This window comes from Ambystoma mexicanum, chromosome 9, assembly GCF_040938575.1.
Source record: "Ambystoma mexicanum isolate Mex_15411 chromosome 9, UKY_AmexF1_1, whole genome shotgun sequence".
In the NCBI taxonomy this organism is placed as follows: Eukaryota; Metazoa; Chordata; class Amphibia; order Caudata; family Ambystomatidae; genus Ambystoma; species Ambystoma mexicanum.
In genome coordinates, this window is record NC_090931.1 from 238,359,295 (window position 1) to 238,377,732 (window position 18,438).

Sequence of the window (18,438 nt, forward strand, 5' to 3'; positions counted from 1 at the left end):
TATTCGGCAAAGAAGAGGGCCCACCGTAACTCGCGTGAAGACTGGGCTTTGGCTGTTTTGAGATATTGCAGGTTCCGCTGGTCTGTGATCACTGTAATGGTGTGTCTAGCTCCCAGAAGATAGTGTCGCCACGCCTTGAAAGCAGACTTGATGGCTAGAAGTTCTTTGTCCGTGATAGCGTTATTAATTTCCGGGGGTGAGAATTTTTTTTTGACCAGAAGGCCACGGGATGCAGCTGGCCAGTTTCTGGGTCCCTCTGCGAAAGGAATGCTCCCATTGCCATACTGGAAGCATCAGTTTCTACGACATAAGGGAGGGCTGGACGCAGGTGCCGCAGGATTAGAGCGGAGGTGAACCTTTGTTTAAGTTCCTGAAAGGCTCTTTCTGCTTCCTCAGTCCAAGCAAACTTTTTATTGCTTTTTCATAGCAGAGCTGTCATGATGCCTGCCCCCGGGAAGCCAGACCAGGCCCAGCAACCCCGGAAGCAGGCATCATGCCATTTGGAGCATACCCAAAAACTCCAGTTAGGGGCTGTTTGGGTGCAATCCTGGCGCCTATGGTGCCAGGCTCATAAGGATAAAGTCAGTCCTGGCGGAAAACCTACCTAATGCAGACCATGCTGCATACTCACCTGGTGCAGACCATGCTGCACGAAGCCACAAACCAAATGGGGCTTAGGAGGGACTATTTTACCTAAGGGACTACTTTTTTCTCGGGTGGGGGCTGTGGAAGAATACTTACCTGGGACTTCTTCCTAGGCTATTTAAACCATGCCCGGACAGCCACACGTGCTTCGCTTTATTCTGCATTCAGCAGCGTAACGCTCACCGTGCCTCCAACATCTTCCAGTCTTCAGCCACGCCTGCTTCAGTCCTGGACCACCTGGAAATGAAAAGAAAGAAGGAGAAGAGGTTCAAACTTGAAACCTTACCTGAATTCTTGATCCATTGCGCCGTCGATCTAGAAGAAGGAGTCATCGCACGCGCATCGTCACGCACCTCGCAGCGCCGCGCTGTACTCACCATCCAGTGCAGCTTTTCCTCACTCAATCGCAGACGCTGCATTTCCAAACCGCTCTCCGATATCTAAGGGGACAAGAAAAGCCAGGTGAGCACGGGAATGCAAAAGGGCAACACAAGCTACCCCCAAAGACTTACCGGATTACCACGGGGGGTACTCACCTCATCTCGGGTCGGCGCAGTTAACTCTGCATCACCGCCGCACCCCGGCCCCTAAGGGGAAACCACTGGACATTACAAGCTACCCCCCAAAGACTTACCTGATTTACCGCAGGGGGTACTCACCTCATATCGGGTCGGCGCAGTTAACTCTGCATCATCGCCGTACCCCGGCCCCTAGGGGGAAAACCACTATAGACTTACCTGACTCCCACCAACTGCCCTTTGGACTCTTCGTGGTGGTTAAGTCGGCAACCTGCAAGGAATCGGAAAGAGTGAAGATCAGACATTTGAACTCTTACAAACTGTTGGATCCTAGAGTCAATACTGGAACTCACCAATTCCTCCACGCCAGTGAAGTAACTGGTCGTCAACGCGCCCCTGCGCTCGATGCAGGATGGAGAGCTCACCTTTCTAAACCATCAGGTGAGAACAAGAGGGAACATCGGGAGTGGTCAGTGGGCAGACAACAGGGTGGAAGGTGGGTTAACGCTCGAAATACAGGAGGTTAATTCCCTTTCCCCTTTGCAGAAAGATATTCATACGAGCCGACAAACGAGTAAGTGGGGGTGTCCAGTCAGTCATCTCGGCTTTACGTGGCACCAGGCCAGTCCAGATCGACGTCCCCGTGGGAACCAGGTGAGCGTAACAAGAACTGTGATCGGGTGCACAACCTGAGAGAAGTCTGGGTTAAACCGGCAGTAAATGTTCGCAAAACCTAGCATGCTCTGTATCCCCTTCAGAGATGTTGGTGATGGCCATTTTAGAATCCTAAACCAGGGTCTGGGGCCTGAAATCCGCACACAGCGGAACCAAGTGAACTCCAATCAAATACGAGAACTTAATAACTGTGTGTTTGAAGCCAAGGTGAGAGAAATAACAGGGAAAGGGAGCCCCATGGTGATCTGGAACAATGCTATGCTGGTAATTGAAAAGTTACCAGGAGAAGGGAGTCATTCTCCTGATAATGGAAATAACGGGAAGGGAGTCATTCCCCCCGGTTGTGTTGAACTGGCAAGCTAATAGGAAAAGGGAGGCATTCTTCTAGTAAACAAGGTGGTACAAATTGAAGAGTCTAGATACCAGGAGAAGGGAGTCATTCTCCTGGTAGTCAAAACCAGGGCAAGTGAATCATTCCCCTCGTTATGTGATACTTTTCCTTTTTTTATTATAACCTCGGAAAGGAAGCTATTCCCTTTATCTGAGAATGGGAACTGTTTAGAACTTTACCTTTTGAGTGTGTTATGCCCAGTTGAAGGCAGACATCAGGAAGTATATGGCAAAAATGAAGGAACAAATAACGCACAAATCTTGTAGATTAGGATAGACTGTATTTTTCCACAGTGAGGCTGTTATCAATAACACTTCTTGAGATTTATTTCATTAGTAAAGTAGTCAGCTGACACGTGTTTCCACCGCCTGGGTCGTTGTCAAGGCTGTAGCAGTATATACAGGCATCACAAATGAACATATATGAGTACAAGATTAGGCCAGTTCAAAAACAGAAATAAAAATAAACATTGGTTTGTTCAATCAATATCACAAGACATTGGGAAAATGAATATTAAGTGGGTAGCCATACCATGTTTCAGTTGTACGTGGAATGATGTTAACAATTGATGATATTGTCATACACCCAAGGTAGTGGAATAATTGTGACAAAAAAGAATAACAGTAAATTAGAAGAAAACTCACATAGTGCTCTTTGAAATAGTGTACAGTAGGAGCATCTCATGGGTCTCCCGTGGTAGAAAAAGAAATGAGAGTGTGCTGCCACAGTCAAGTAGTATGTCCAAAGAGAGCAGTGCAGTACTAGATTTCAAACATAAGCTTTGATGGAGATAATGAGTACAGTGACTGAAAGTATAGAATGATGTGTTAGGAAGAAACAAACAGTAAGGGACAAAATAAACATACCAATGATCCTAAGTATATGGAAAAGTAATCTCGATGGTGATAAGGTAAGTAACCTATGTGGAAAAAGCAGAAGTAAAGAGGCATAATGCAGTAGCTGGTGCTAAAATAAGATATTAGATTAGGAGGAAATGTAAACGGGTATCAGCTTACCCTTTAGGTTCAATAAAAAGGATGAGTATAATGGCCAAATATGGTAGTAATCATCAACAAGAGGCTGCAAAGACAAGAATAGGAGTGTAAACTATTCGGATAAGGGAACCTGGAGCTGCCAATGAAGTAACTGTGCAGGGAGCACGAAATTACATGTAAAATGTAATCCATTTTATATACTTTTACAGCCTTGACAACGACCCAGGCGGTCGAAACACGTGTCGGCTGACTTCTTTACTAATGAAATAAATCTCAAGAAGTGTTATTGATAACAGCCTCACTGTGGAAAAAGATTTGCACGTTGATTGTTCCTTCATTTTTGCCATATACTTCCGTATGTTTGGTACCACTAGGGGGTACCACATGAAGAGTACACAATGCTGCATTTCTGATATTAATAACTACATTTTTGTGGCGGTCCTTACTAGCGCACTGCTACAACGACCCCTAAGCCATACATATAGGAAGGCAGACATCACCCTAGCATCGTGAAAACTTGAAGAATAAGACACCTGCAGGGGGGAGAAATTCTCCAGGAACCCAATAGTTAAGAAACTATGGGCATTAAGGAATATTGATGTTTGAGACAAAACATTACTTTGTGAACTTTAATTGACAATATTACTGCTGGTTAGCATTACAAATTGGAATGTTTTGTTGAGCCTGGAAAAGGGATTGAGACCTGGAGAAAGGGAGTCGTTCCCCCAGGCAATGATTCTGCACCACAGTTGGAACTGTAGTCCACTGTCCAGAAGAAGGGAGTCATTCTTCTGGACCAAGAAGATCCACTACCTTTTTAGTTTAGTATTTAGTGTAATGGACAGAAGCCTGGTTTTTGACGCAGGACAGTGAACTATTGATTTGCACGGACATTCTGAAGACACCCTTAGTTTTTTAGTTGAGGCAGGGCAACCCCTCTTAAAGTTAGGGCAAACTAGGCTTTCTATTTCTTTTTTGGTATAATAAAAGTTTATATCAACAATCATGCCACCTGTGTGTCAGTCTCATCCTTCTGTACCCTTACAATACCCAGATGTTATAAACGGTGCTCATCCCATGCCGAAAACCAGTCTGTATTCCTTAAGGAGGTCAATCACACGTCTCAGGATAGAGAGGTGGTTAGCACAGAACGCCCAACTCTCCAATAAATGTAAGATGGTCTGATGAAGCAAATGCAGTGGCACCTGAAAACCTATAAGCAGCATAGTTGTCTTCATTAGAGGTGAATGTGATATATTTGTACCATCAGCTGAATCCTTGAGATCTTCCTTAAGTCTTGCTAACGTTGCATCTAATGCAGGTACTGGAATAGACCCTGCCACCATTTGCAACAAGGGGCAACAAAATGTGTATCATTGCATCCCCCACATTAAAAAACCAAGCTGTTTGCGCTGCTTCTAGAATCACCCAAGAGATTCTTTAGAGTGTTTACATTTTGCAAATGTGTTCCCATCAGATCATTGCATGCATCATGTGAACAGTCTGGTCACTAATCATTTGTTTGCTGACAGTCGGTTAACAAACTGTTGACAGGTGTAACACACTTGTTTATTTTACCATGAGTTATATTCTGTGCACAAAGTAGAGTGATGGCGGTGAAGCAAGTGCACACTGAAGGCTACCTTGAATTTCAAATAAGGCAGATAAGTTTAAAAGAAACATTAGCTACTGGTGGGAAAGATAAATAAAGCAAAGAAGCGCATCAGCCATAGTAGATTCTATGAGTAGAAAGACCTTGTGGAAGATTCATTTCTACAGAGAGTGAAGCGAGCAGAGTTAGGCAAGACATGAGGCAAGAGTTATAGAAGAGGAAGAAAAATAGCTTACAAAGCCGTTCACCTGTCCAATCAAATGGGACTTGCAGCCTAAATGTAGAATAGGCTTAATCTCCCTTTCATCCAGTTGACTATATCTATTGGAAAGGTCACAGGTTAAAATCTGACTGTGTAGACTCTGTGGTTCTACGTGGTTTCATCAAACTAAATTACTTTATGGTGATTTACTTCATTGAAATGACCTTGTGACATTTTCTTTTTTCTTTTCTATTTCTGGGAGACATGCCATGCCACCCCTATGTACTCCCCCAGTACCTTTAGACTTTTAGCTTCCACCCTTATAATCTCTACCCCATAACATATACTTCTCTACTTCTCTACTTTGCTGCCGTAAATTCATGAACACAAGTCATTTACTTAGATGAAACAACATGAGTCTCTGCACCTTGTGAAAAGCCATGACAGTATTATTACAAATGATAAACAGGGTTGGTAAACGAAAGCACATGTATACTTTGGCTGATGAGAAAATAACCAAAGTAAAGCTTGCTATTGCTGTGGAGGTTTAGAGTTTTTTCTCTTGTCTGGAGGAAATGCTGTAGATGTGGAAACTGAATCCTATAATACAAGCTAAGATGTGGGAATGTTCACTGAATAGGGTACATTCATAATTTATATGCAATGCATTTAAATCCCACCAGTGGACAACCGCCAAGCAGTGAATAGGTGAATTTTAAGTCTTGACTTATTTCCTTGAAGCGCACATAGATCCTGATATTATTTTTCTTTATGAAAGACAATAGGAGTCAGAGCCTTTAATGAAACCTTTGGAGGTTCATCCGGGATTTTGACAGTTTCTGTTTCGGGAAGCAAGTATTGCAGATGCAATGTGACATCAACATACGTCAACATACTATGAAACTGTGGTACACATGTTATTCTTGACAATTAATACACACTAGCACATGGATTCCATTATAGACCTCCTCACAGCCAATCAGAATGCTTGGAAGCCGGCTATATTCTCTGGTATAGTCCTCGTTCCAAACATTATGTTTTGAGCACCAGAGTAAAATCCTTGCCTTGCCTTTTTAGTTGCTCATCTCCATGTGCTATTAGCCTAACAGACATCCCAAGAGGACATGCTGGCTTGAGATAGTGACCAATCACCAACTGGTAGCCACGGCTTTGCCACGGGCAATAACTTGAGGAGGGTCATCATCCATGGGTAATGATCCTTCTTTCGATAGATAAGCCCTAATCCTCTGACACATTTCCTAATGTCAACCAGTTTAGCTTTATTTTGATCAACAGATCATAAAAGTAACAGGAAAATACAGGCCACAACTGCTAGCAGACATATCCATAATACATTAACAAAGCAGTTTACACAATACAATGAAGAAATGACAGAGATTTAAAACATAGTCATAAAATAAATCATAGAAAGGCTCATATAGTTCATATATACAGAAATCAATGATAATAGAAACAAATTTAGCCATAGACTCTCAATGCAGGAAAACGAATCCATAACATAGGCACGTTTATGCCCCCAACAATCTGCACATAGCAGGGTTAGGTGATACAAATGCAATCTTGCCCTCCATGCCCTCGTCAGATATTTCACAACCGAGTGCACTGCCAATTCATCTTTTGAGTTGGCACACGATGCTAGGGCATCATTTACAGTTGGCACTGATATATGCCTGAATAGCAGTTTGAGATATAATATAATTATTCATTTATAATGTATATCTCTTCTTAGTATAATTATATAATGGGCAGAATAGAAGAAAGTCCATTACATTCTGGAACGTCCTACGCTCCCAAGTTGTTCTTCATTTGTTATGTTTTTGTCTCTGTTTTATGTAGCGCCTGGATGCCTACGGGCTTTGGCGCTCCAATAAATATACAGATAGATAGATAGATAGATAGATAGATAGATAGATAGATAGATAGATAGATAGAAAGATATAATGATTCTCAGTCTCATTTTCATATGATGGATATTTTTGGGGAAATCTCAGTTCCATTTGTGCAACAGTTTGATCATTTCCTAATGATGAAAGAAAACATGAGGAAACTCATTACTATGCAGAAAATACAGATAAGGAAGATCAGCAAATGCTTAGCCATTACTGTAGCGTAAGATTGCAGACTGTCCCAACACTTTTATGGATTTTTGGTAATGTTTACAAATGGCCTCAAACCAGCTTTCGCCACATAACTGCGGCAATACTTTACTCAAACTGTGAAGCATGCAACTAATTGGGTGCCATAGGAATATGGCCATACACATCCTGGACAACAGAGATGTCGCTGAATATTTGAATGGTCACATGCAGGGCTAGAAAGTAGTTACAGAAACAAAGCCACTCCTGTTTTCACTCTTTCTGTGTTTTGGCACCCCTACACAAATAGAATTTAATCATCTACATGGGCTCAATGCATTACATGTAATTATCATTTTAGAGTTTTAAGATGGAGCACAGGAGCATGTAGAGGAGATTGGAGCAGACAGAAGCGGGCTAAAGGTGGGGTGAGAAGCGGGAGAAGTGGAGAGAGGTGGAGGGTGTAGCAAAGATGTGTAGAAAGGATAGAGTATTAAGGATGTGGTTGAACATTTCCAGAGCAGGAAAGGACAAACTTCAAGGAGACCAAGGAGGTTTTTTGGAAAAGACAAGAAAAGGAGAGGCAGTCAGGATTAGACCCTATTAAATTCACAAAACCAGATGACAAACCATATTAGCTGAAGTACAGAAGATGTTGGTGTTGGTTGTCAAACCATCCAAGAGCAATTTGTCCTCACTCATAGCCTTTATTATCAACCGATGGGCCTTGGAAGTTCTGTAATGAATTCAGGAAGGTCAGTGAAATATCATAGATGCCATCATAAAGGGGATCAGCTTAGTAAAGTACACCCCCATGCTTGACTAGGGCTTTTGGCAGATTCTATTTGCACCATACTTGTTCATGAAATCAGTACACCTGGAAATCAAATTCTGTAATGCCAGAGGAACTCTGCACATCAGTATAGAATCAGCTAAATAAACTAAGACGGGGACCAATCTACCACAAAAAGATGGCGTTTCAGCACCTATGTCTTCAAAATGCTCTTCACATCCATTTAAGTAGAGAACAGTAAAAATACTGAGGTCTATGAATATTGCTGTGATATGATACTAAGAAGGTCTGCTTCTATACAAATATCAGACAAGACACATTACAATTTGCTCCTGTCAGCCTTATCAAATGCTGCAGATAGATACATGAATTCAAGACACTGGCCTCATTACACGGATGGCGGTAAGGGATTACTGGTACCGGTAAGGGTACCGGTAATCCCTTACCTCCTTACTACGAGGTCCCTTCGCGGGTCCCTACCTTAACGGCTTGTTTTACCAGCCATTAAGGATGGGACCCGCAAAGAGACCTTGAAGGTAATTACGGTACCGCAATTTGCGGTACTGTAATTACCGCCTTCCCCATTCCCATTGAGCCCTATGGGGGCAAAAATGGGAATGGGGAAGTGCTATGGTGAATGGGGAATTACCGCCCCCGGACACCTTGGAATGGGGCGGTAATTCCGCAATTCACCATGGCGGACTCGGTAAAATACCGGCGGCAACCATGGCATTAATAGCGCCATGGTTACCGCCTTCCATGTAATGAGGCCCAGGGAACCCTTATTACCAATAAAATACTTACCCAGAACCAAAGAGGGAAAACATGCTTTGGTAATACTCAATGAAACCCAAAATATTAACTGAGTATGGGACAATACATTGTTCATTTGTACCAAATCCTGTAATTCATTACAGCAAAACCATTCCACGAAGTGTCATTTAATCAGATGGAGCTAAAACATTTTTGAACAGTACATATTCATTTTTATTTAACTAAAACAATTGTAGAAACGTCCCATGCACTAGGTGCCCTACTGGAAAAGGGAATGATATGGGCCTGGAACTGATCCTTTGATTACATGCAGGTCATAAATAATATTGTAGTTATCCGAAATGCTGACTGACTCGGCTTATCACACCAGACTTTGGGTATGTATGAAATGATTTTTAGGGTCTCTATACCTACAAGATGACTCATATACAATTTTGAAATAATTAAAACATCTGTCAGTGAGATTAAGACATCTTCAGGACTCTGTTCTATGGCACCAATTATTTCCTAATTTCCAAATGTTCCTTGTGTCTAGGCTCACTCAGGCAACATGAGGAGAATCCAACACAGATTCAATAACCTGGGATTTCACTCCAGATAATCTGGCGTGGCTATCCTTTTTTCATATACAATTTGCCTGATTCATTATATTCATCACTTACAAATGTTTGCCGAATAATACAGTTCAATTTTTTAAATGACTTGATCACCCTAAGTAATATGTTAATCAAGTCAAAATGTTACAGTCCAGTATTTATAATTCTTTTCATTACTTGACTTGAGTTCATATGCTATAATCTCAGCCTTCACCTCAGCATTAAATCAACAGGTATGTTATAAAAATATCTACTTATCTTGGTACGAAAACAAAATATGGAAAAGATGAAGGAAAATAATCAATTTTTGTCTCTAATGATAACAGATATGACAAGAACCACCAATCACAAAAGCTACTAATTAGAAAATCTATTTGTCCTCATGGAGTGTGAAAAAAACATATATTTTACATGATTGTCAGAGGGGGGCTGTTATGTTATGTTGACTTTTACTATGCTCTGCTAACACCTAGGGGTAGTCTCCAGGTGCTCACATGCCTCTGCAAGAAAGAGGATGGGGTTGGTTAGTGAGGTAAGTGAGGGTAGAGGGATGGGATAGGTCCAGAAGCAGGAGGAACCCACATCTGTGTCTGTTGGGTTGCAGATGGGTTGATTGCATGCACTGGCTTGTTGTATCCGGAAGGGTGAGGCCCAATGCCTGGGTTGTTTGTTGCATGTGAATGTCTGTAATGCTGGGCGTGTGTTTGTGTATTTTTATGTGTAAATTGTCTGGTATTTAAGGTTGTGGTTGATCACACTGGCTTCTGTATCTGTAAGGGCTAGGCCCAGTGCCTCAGTTGTTTGTTGTATGTGAAAGTCTGTTATGTTGGGTGTGTGATTTATGTGTGCATTGCCTGGTGTTTAAGGTTATGGTTGTGTGCACTGGATTGTTGTGTCCATAGGGGTAAGGTCCAGTGCCAGGGATGTTGTTGTGTGGGAGTGTTAGTTATGTTGGGTGTGTGTTTGTGTGTAGTTTGGCTAGCCCATGGGTATGTATAGTACAAGGGATGTGTGTAGGAGGGGATCAGGAGTGAGGTGGTTAGTACATTTGGTACTCTCAAAGTTCTTCTTGGTGGCTAATCATCACAAATCTATCTAAATGTGACGCATTGCTAATATTCACAAATGTATCTAAATGTGACGCATGACTAATCTTCACAAGTCTATCTCTATGTGACACGTGGATAATCTTCACAAGTCTATCTCTATGTGACACGTGGATAATCTTTACAGCTCTATCTAAATGAGATACATTGCTAATCTTTCCAATTGATCTATTGTAACACATTTCCTGCCCCCAAAATGCAAGATATGCAACTTAGGTAAAATGCAAGTTATGGCTACCTAGTACAACATGGGACAAATGCATATATATACAATATTCGGCAGTAAGAGTGGTGGGGTTTTACCAGTGCTAGACCAGAGAAATCAAAGAAGAGCCAAAGAAAAAGTGTTCACCATATAACATAAACACAAAGCCATTGGTTAAAGTTTGTAATTTTTATTAACACCCTCTGCATTCATGGGGAGATGTTAATAATTTATTAAAGTATCTTCTGGGAATGCAGCGATCATACCATTCATCAAGTCAATTCAAACGAAAGCCATTATCATGGTTTTTAGATGGGGGGGATGCTGACCGGTTTCTGCAATATAGTATTGATTACATTCATCAGATCCAAAGGTTCTCAAACTTGTGAGACTTATCCTTTCCGATTTATTTTATAAATTTGTATCACTTGTTTCACATGCAAGGAGGGTCAAATAGTTGCAAAACCTGAATTCTTTTAGTAGATAGCATGACCTTCTCTGCTGTAACATGTAATGGTAGAGGTCCAGTTTAATAATCCCCCCTTTGGTGAATCCTTCTTGGAAACCTGGCAGGTACAAAAAATGTTGTGTATCCTGAAGAAAAAAGAGCTCACAGGCCTATGTTTTGTGCAACGGAATAGTCACATTGTGAAAGTAACACTATCCAATCTGGATAATGTAAATTATGATTGATTCCAGCTATATTCCAGAAGAGGAGCAAACCATTCTTGTTCCAGACATTAGTTATGTCCACTGTACTTCCTCTACCAAGATTATAAATCATTTCAGACAGAATCCCCAAAATGTTAGTTTCATGGAGTGCGTTCACCCCAGCACCAATCTAATGATAAGTTATACCTGGTGTTACGCTCACCTGGTATCCACAGGGACGCGACCCAGCCAGTTGGTCGTTGGTGCCCTTCCAATGATTCCCTGGTGTGGTCTCGGTGTTGATGGGATTCCGCCTGGAAATTAAGACTATGGGCCTCATTACACGGAAGGCGGTAATGGTTAACGGCCACCATTAATGGTAACGGTGACCGTTAACCATTACCGCCTTACTACGAGGTCCCTTAGCGGGTTGGTGCTTTAATGCCTGCTTTTTGCAGGCGTTAAAAACCAACCCGCTAAGGGACCTCGGAGCTAATTACGGCACCGCAAAATTGCGGTGCCGTAATTAGCGCCTTCCCCATTCCCATAGAGCCCTATGGGGCAGAAATGGGAATGGGGAAGGGCAATGGCGGAAGGGGGATTTACCGCCCCACCAACCTTGGAATGGGGCGGTAAATCCCCTTTCCGCCAAGGCGGTGCTGGTATTTTACCGGCATGAGCCATGGCGCTAATAGCGCCATGGCTCACCGCCTTCCGTGTAATGAGGCCCTATATTAGGGCTGGGCGACCAAGGTAAGTTTTCCCCCACCTCCCTTGTGTTTCCAGCCCCTCCAGGTTCTCTTCTCACCTGGTTGTCGGAATCGGTGGGCTCTCTGTCCTGCTCTCTGGGCAGGGGAGCGTTGTCCTTTGTGGGCGCGGGTGGTCCAGTTACTTCACCGATTGCTGCCCTTGTAGTGTCTTTCAGGTAGGTCTTATTGCGATTGATGGTGTCATACTTCTTGCATGCCTTTTCTCTCTAAAAGTCTCTTTTTTTATCTCCCTAGGGGCGCAGAGTGTCCGCTTGGAGAAATGGCTATGCTGGTTCTCACCGGGAGATGATGGCGCGCTATAGCGCTATGATGCGGTAAGGAGGCGCTTTGCGTAGCGCAGCGATGTCTTGTCCTCACTGACCTGTGCTTTTCTCTTTTCGTAGGTCGCGGTAAGTTCCCAGCACAGATGGAGTTCCGGAGCTATGCCAGCCGAAAAGCAACCAACCAGGTAAGTCTTTAAGCGCTTTGTGGTTGTAATGTCTCCACTACCTCATTTAATGATGTCTTTCTCCTTTTCTCTGGTCCTTCGATCCGGGCGGTGAACTCCACCAACAGAGCTGCCCAGGAGCTGTGAGCAGTGAAGGATGATGAATGCAGGTAAGATTCTGCTGCCAACGATGTTCTTGGTTTTTCTGCAGGTCTGGAATTCACCAGGCTCGTGAGAAAGCTGGACACGGTGAGCGTCACGTTGCTAGAAGAAAAGTAACGCGAAGCATGTTGTCTTGTTCGGGTGTGGTTTAAATAGCCACTATAAAGTAGTCCAGGTAAAGTAGTCCCTCGGCCACCACACCCAAAACACTAGACCGCATATCTTGGTTCTAGGAATCAAGCTATGTGGATGCCTCCATGTTGGCTGAAACCCTAAATAAAGTAGTTTCTCAAGCAGATGTCTTTCCTTACGGATGAGCCTGGCGCCAAAGGCGCCAGGACTGGCCCCAAGAGGGCCTGAGAAGTGGATGCCAGGCCTTATTAGTGATCCGAGCCCTGATTCCATCTGGCCAATGGGTTTGCCAGTGGGAATCAGGGCTGAGGGTCGTGACAGCACTCCCCCCCAAGGCCCCTCCCAAGGTGTGTCTCCTACCTGGTCCAGTTTTAGTTGGGAAGTTCTGATGAAACTTCTTGATCTGATGTGGTGCATGGATGTTCTCACTGGGTTCCCAGGATCTATCTTGAGCCGCAAACCCCTTCCAGTCGACGAGATAGTACAACTTGGCTCTAGAGTACTTAGAGTCCAGGATGCCCTTGACTTCGAAATTCTGGTTCTCCATCTATTACTATAGGTTGAGGTGGTGTCTTGATTCGTGTACCCGGTTGCATTGGTTTTAAGAGGGACACATGGAATACCGGATGGATTTGTAGATTAGGTGGTAAGTCCAATTTGACGGCTGCTGGGTTGATAATTGCCTTGATGGTATAGGGTCCCAAATATCGAGGATGGAAGGTCTGGGTCCCTTTGATGGGTACGCATTTGGTGGCTAACCAAACCTGGTCTCCTACTTGATAGTATGGGGCCTTTTTCCGATGCTGGTCGGCGAAGTGCTTTTGTTTTTCTTTAGCATGAATAAGATGTTCCTTCGCCTTTCTGAATGCCTGAGTGATGGTTGTATGAAGAGTCTTTACTGCAGGCATTTCCAAGCTGGCAGGAAGGTCAAGTTCTGATGTACGTGGATGTCTGCCATACAAGGTGTAAAAAGGTGTTTGGCCCGTGCTAGACTGTACGGAGTTGTTATATGCGTACTCGGCTATCCACAGTAAGTCCTTCCAATCTCTCAATTCATGGTGCAGCATGCACCGTAAATACTGCTTGAGGGTCTAGTTGGTCCTTTCCGTTTGGCCGTCTGTCTGGGGATGGTGACTGGTGGATAACCGGACGTCAATCTGTGCCATTGCGCAACTTTTCTCCAATTGGATACAAATTGGCTGCCTCGATCGGAGACCAGAATTGATGGAAAGCCATGCAGCTTGACAATGTTTTCCAGAAATACTTCTGCTAGGGTGGATGCGTCTGGGAGGCCCTTGAGAGGAATAAAATGTGCCATCTTTGAGAAGAAATCCACGATTACAAGAATGGGGTTAAAGCCTTGACTCGGTGGCAGATCAGTGATAAAGTCGAGGCAAAGAGTGTGCCATGGAGCGGGAGGGATGTCCAGTAGTCGTAGGAGACGTCATTGTTTCTGTTTCTGTGATTTATTTTGTGGACAGACGCCACAGGACTGAACATACTGGACAATGTCCTTACGCCAGGTAGGCCACCAAAAGTTATTTTTTACCTTGGCTAAAGTTTTAGCGATTCCAGGGTGTCCTTCGATCAGAGAGTCATGATAACCTGACATGATATACTGTTGTAAATCCTTCTCGGGTACATATAGCCGGTCCCTAAAATAAGGTAACTGATCCTTGCTGCAATATTGTTCTCCTTGAGTTTGCCATGCGAGGAAAGCATCGGGTTCATTGACTGCCGAATTTTGTTTTGTAATTCGGCTTGTGATAACGCTGTTGTGATACCCAAGAGTTTGTCTTCAGGTATGATGGGTACCGGGTCTGGAGTTGTATACACCGTTTCATTGATGCCCATTCGAGATAAGGCATCAGCTTTCCCATTCTTGACCCCTGGTCGAAAGGTGATCACGTAGTCATATTCGGCAAAGAAGAGGGCCCACCGTAACTCGCGTGAAGACTGGGCTTTGGCTGTTTTGAGATATTGCAGGTTCCGCTGGTCTGTGATCACTGTAATGGTGTGTCTAGCTCCCAGAAGATAGTGTCGCCACGCCTTGAAAGCAGACTTGATGGCTAGAAGTTCTTTGTCCGTGATAGCGTTATTAATTTCCGGGGGTGAGAATTTTTTTTTGACCAGAAGGCCACGGGATGCAGCTGGCCAGTTTCTGGGTCCCTCTGCGAAAGGAATGCTCCCATTGCCATACTGGAAGCATCAGTTTCTACGACATAAGGGAGGGCTGGACGCAGGTGCCGCAGGATTAGAGCGGAGGTGAACCTTTGTTTAAGTTCCTGAAAGGCTCTTTCTGCTTCCTCAGTCCAAGCAAACTTTTTATTGCTTTTTCATAGCAGAGCTGTCATGATGCCTGCCCCCGGGAAGCCAGACCAGGCCCAGCAACCCCGGAAGCAGGCATCATGCCATTTGGAGCATACCCAAAAACTCCAGTTAGGGGCTGTTTGGGTGCAGTCCTGGCGCCTATGGTGCCAGGCTCATAAGGATAAAGTCAGTCCTGGCGGAAAACCTACCTAATGCAGACCATGCTGCATACTCACCTGGTGCAGACCATGCTGCACGAAGCCACAAACCAAATGGGGCTTAGGAGGGACTATTTTACCTAAGGGACTACTTTTTTCTCGGGTGGGGGCTGTGGAAGAATACTTACCTGGGACTTCTTCCTAGGCTATTTAAACCATGCCCGGACAGCCACACGTGCTTCGCGTTATTCTGCATTCAGCAGCGTAACGCTCACCGTGCCTCCAGCATCTTCCAGTCTTCAGCCACGCCTGCTTCAGTCCTGGACCACCTGGAAACGAAAAGAAAGAAGGAGAAGAGGTTCAAACTTGAAACCTTACCTGAATTCTTGATCCATTGCGCCGTCGATCTAGAAGAAGGAGTCATCGCACGCGCATCGTCACGCACCTCGCAGCGCCGCGCTGTACTCACCATCCAGTGCAGCTTTTCCTCACTCAATCGCAGACGCTGCATTTCCAAACCGCTCTCCGATATCTAAGGGGACAAGAAAAGCCAGGTGAGCACGGGAATGCAAAAGGGCAACACAAGCTACCCCCAAAGACTTACCGGATTACCACGGGGGGTACTCACCTCATCTCGGGTCGGCGCAGTTAACTCTGCATCACCGCCGCACCCCGGCCCCTAAGGGGAAACCACTGGACATTACAAGCTACCCCCCCAAAGACTTACCTGATTTACCGCAGGGGGTACTCACCTCATATCGGGTCGGCGCAGTTAACTCTGCATCATCGCCGTACCCCGGCCCCTAGGGGGAAAACCACTATAGACTTACCTGACTCCCACCAACTGCCCTTTGGACTCTTCGTGGTGGTTAAGTCGGCAACCTGCAAGGAATCGGAAAGAGTGAAGATCAGACATTTGAACTCTTACAAACTGTTAGATCCTAGAGTCAATACTGGAACTCACCAATTCCTCCACGCCAGTGAGGTAACTGGTCGTCAACGCGCCCCTGCGCTCGATGCAGGATGGAGAGCTCACCTTTCTAAACCATCAGGTGAGAACAAGAGGGAACATCGGGAGTGGTCAGTGGGCAGACAACAGGGGGGAAGGTGGGTTAACGCTCGAAATACAGGAGGTTAATTCCCTTTCCCCTTTGCAGAAAGATATTCATACGAGCCGACAAACGAGTAAGTGGGGGTGTCCAGTCAGTCATCTCGGCTTTACGTGGCACCAGGCCAGTCCAGATCGACGTCCCCGTGGGAACCAGGTGAGCGTAACAAGAACTGTGATCGGGTGCACAACCTGAGAGAAGTCTGGGTTAAACCGGCAGTAAACGTTCGCAAAACCTAGCATGCTCTGTATCCCCTTCAGAGATGTTGGTGATGGCCATTTTAGAATCCTAAACCAGGGTCTGGGGCCTGAAATCCGCACACAGCGGAACCAAGTGAACTCCAATCAAATACGAGAACTTAATAACTGTGTGTTTGAAGCCAAGGTGAGAGAAATAACAGGGAAAGGGAGCCCCATGGTGATCTGGAACAATGCTATGCTGGTAATTGAAAAGTTACCAGGAGAAGGGAGTCATTCTCCTGATAATGGAAATCACGGGAAGGGAGTCATTCCCCCCGGTTGTGTTGAACTGGCAAGCTAATAGGAAAAGGGAGGCATTCTTCTAGTAAACAAGGTTGTACAAATTGAAGAGTCTAGATACCAGGAGAAGGGAGTCATTCTCCTGGTAGTCAAAACCAGGGCAAGTGAATCATTCCCCTCGTTATGTGATACTTTTCCTTTTTTTATTATAACCTCGGAAAGGAAGCTATTCCCTTTATCTGAGAATGGGAACTGTTTAGAACTTTACCTTTTGAGTGTGTTATGCCCAGTTGAAGGCAGACATCAGGAAGTATATGGCAAAAATGAAGGAACAAATAACGCACAAATCTTGTAGATTAGGATAGACTGTATTTTTCCACAGTGAGGCTGTTATCAATAACACTTCTTGAGATTTATTTCATTAGTAAAGAAGTCAGCTGACACGTGTTTCCACCGCCTGGGTCGTTGTCAAGGCTGTAGCAGTATATACAGGCATCACAAATGAACATATATGAGTACAAGATTAGGCCAGTTCAAAAACAGAAATAAAAATAAACATTGGTTTGTTCAATCAATATCACAAGACATTGGGAAAATGAATATTAAGTGGGTAGCCATACCATGTTTCAGTTGTACGTGGAATGATGTTAACAATTGATGATATTGTCATACACCCAAGGTAGTGGAATAATTGTGACAAAAAAGAATAACAGTAAATTAGAAGAAAACTCACATAGTGCTCTTTGAAATAGTGTACAGTAGGAGCATCTCATGGGTCTCCCGTGGTAGAAAAAGAAATGAGAGTGTGCTGCCACAGTCAAGTAGTATGTCCAAAGAGAGCAGTGCAGTACTAGATTTCAAACATAAGCTTTGATGGAGATAATGAGTACAGTGACTGAAAGTATAGAATGATGTGTTAGGAAGAAACAAACAGTAAGGGACAAAATAAACATACCAATGATCCTAAGTATATGGAAAAGTAATCTCGATGGTGATAAGGTAAGTAACCTATGTGGAAAAAGCAGAAGTAAAGAGGCATAATGCAGTAGCTGGTGCTAAAATAAGATATTAGATTAGGAGGAAATGTAAACGGGTATCAGCTTACCCTTTAGGTTCAATAAAAAGGATGAGTATAATGGCCAAATATGGTAGTAATCATCAACAAGAGGCTGCAAAGACAAGAATAGGAGTGTAAACTATTCGGATAAGGGAACCTGGAGCTGCCAATGAAGTAACTGTGCAGGGAGCACGAAATTACATGTAAAATGTAATGCATTTTATATACTTTTACAGCCTTGACAACGACCCAGGCGGTCGAAACACGTGTCGGCTGACTTCTTTACTAATGAAATAAATCTCAAGAAGTGTTATTGATAACAGCCTCACTGTGGAAAAAGATTTGCACGTTGATTGTTCCTTCATTTTTGCCATATACTTCCGTATGTTTGGTACCACTAGGGGGTACCACATGAAGAGTACACAATGCTGCATTTCTGATATTAATAACTACATTTTTGTGGCGGTCCTTACTAGCGCACTGCTACAACGACCCCTAGGCCATACATATAGGAAGGCAGACATCACCCTAGCATCGTGAAAACTTGAAGAATAAGACACCTGCAGGGGGGAGAA